At 35.8% G+C, this 2,331-nt stretch overlaps 1 pseudogene; it reads left to right on the top strand.

The window, feature by feature from the left end:
* The first annotated feature begins 429 nt into the window (after positions 1-429).
* LOC135276202 (5S ribosomal RNA) lies at positions 430-538 on the top strand (annotated as a pseudogene).
* The last annotated feature ends 1,793 nt before the right edge of the window (positions 539-2,331 follow it).

Genomic DNA, 2,331 nt, shown 5'->3' on the forward strand with positions numbered 1-2,331 from the left:
TGGAATTTGTAAAAGGTCAAATGCTAATGCTGTGCTTTGTTAATGAAAAAATAACAATATTTTGTTTATTTTAAAATGTTTCCTAATTAATAGCTCCCAGAAAGTTTATGAGTATGCATATTTTTCATAATTCATTTCATTTTTTCTCCAAATTTTCTCAGGACATAAATAAATACACATGCAGCAAGGTCTTTTTTATACTTAATATGGAAGTAAGATTTATGTTGCTTTTTCTTCATAATATTTCTCAGTTTGCAACTATGGACTTATTTGTATTAGAACTTGCTTAATGATGTTTTATTCTACTAGAGTTAAAGGTCCATGAGGGAAGGCACTGGGTTGTGTTTTACTTATCTTGGTGGCCTAAGTTTCTGACACGAGACTGATGCATAGTAGGTATTTAAAATAATTATTTAAGAAACAGAAATTGTCTACAGCCATACCACCCTGAATGTGCCTGATCTTGGAAGCTAAGCAGGGTTGGGTCTGGATAGTACTTGGATGGGAGACTGCAGGGGAATACCAGGTGCCATAGGCTTAAAAAAAAAAAACAAAAAAACAAACAAACAGAAATTATCCTTTTCACTTCCTAAAAGTATGCCAGGAGAATCGATGTTACATATTTGGGTTTAGTTTCCATTTTAAACAACTCGATTTTAAAGGAATTGTGAAGAATTAATAATTAATTGTTTTAGACCATTTTAGACAATCAGGTACTCCATTACTTGCATGTGTTACAGAGCTTTCAAAATCAAGTGTCGGAGGTGGAAACCTAAAATAGCATTCTGCTTTCAACTAGTGACACTACAGAGACTGTGCTCTGACTCAGCATCATATAGAATAATCTCTCTGGATGCTCTTCCTTGCTCTAGTGGCACACTCAGAAAAGACGCCAATGTTTATGGAAACTGGGATCAGAGCTAGCACAGTCTTTTCTCCAGGCCGTATGTTCTAAATGTAGAAGAAAATTCAAAAGTAAAAATTCCATTCCAGGATCCCTGGACTTAGCTATAATTGCCTGCTCTTGACAGGTTCTGGCCTCTGACATCCAGATCAAGAACCATATGCAAAAGAAAAAAAGTTCTAAAAGAAAGAGAGTGTGGTTACTTTTCAAGTAGAATAGAACTTGTAGAAAGGATTCAACATCAAACTGCTGGTAAACACACATGCAAACACACAATTTTATCTGTTTATAAACAACCCTGAATATCTATGAGGTAGAACAATATTAATAGGATTAAGGATATCCACTTCATATGACTATTTTAAGGAGTAAGTGAAATCATATATGAAATGTGCCAACCAAAATTGGATTCTGAATGCCATCTGGTATGCAAGGTGAGTACTCAATTAATGGGGAGTAAAGGAGTTGAGCTGATCACTCAAGAGCCACCTCAACCACATATATTCAAGAGCTGAAGATTAGTTTTCAGTGTAATATTCTTCTGCCTTCACATATATTCCAAATGTAATCACTTTCCATGACCTTTACCACTCCCATCTAGTACTGGCCACCAGTATGTCTCCTTCAGACTCCTGTCTTTACCTAGCCCTCTCACCTCCCCTCACCTCTTCCACTTTACTTTCCCACCCACCACCTCCCAGTTGGATGTATTATCTACAAAGCAGTCAAAGTGATCCTTTTACAATAAAATTCTAATCTGGTTACTCCTCTACTCAAAGCCCTCCAACAACTTCTCCATTAAATCTGAATTCCTTGCTGTAGCCAACAGTAGCTGGCCACTGACCGCACCAATCATCCTTTCTTACACTTCACAGTGGCTGATGTTATAGTTTATTTGATAATTACTTGTTTTATCTGCCAGAATGCAAGCTCCATGAGAACAAAGACAATATTTGTTTCATTATTCTACTCCCAGATATGTGCATTAGTGCACATAATAGGCACTTAATGACTGTTTATAGAATGAAAGAATGCATGATCAGGCACATTCAGGGTGGTATGGCTGTAGACAATTTCTGTTTCTTAAATAATTATTTTAAATACCTACTATGCAATATCAGATGTATCATCTATCATTGGGAGATAAAGTCAGTAGAAAAAGAACTCCTAGTCACAACTATAAGGAAGACAGAATACAGTTTTCAGTGGTAAAAGCAAAGGAGTCAAAACAGGAATAAATGTAATGTAGAAACATAAATGTAGACAATAGTGTATGAATTTTCTATTGCTTTGTAAAAATAACCACAATCTTAGTAGCTTAAAATAGCACCCATTTATTAGCTCATAGTTCTGTAGGTTATTGCAGGCAAGCTTAACCAAATTCTCTCCTTGGGGTCTTACAAGGCCAAAATCAAGTTATTGGCCAG

The sequence above is a fragment of the Aotus nancymaae genome, unplaced genomic scaffold (assembly GCF_030222135.1).
Source record: "Aotus nancymaae isolate 86718 unplaced genomic scaffold, 86718_ANA_hifiasm-v0.15.2.pri h1tg000020l, whole genome shotgun sequence".
Taxonomy (NCBI): Eukaryota; Metazoa; Chordata; class Mammalia; order Primates; family Aotidae; genus Aotus; species Aotus nancymaae.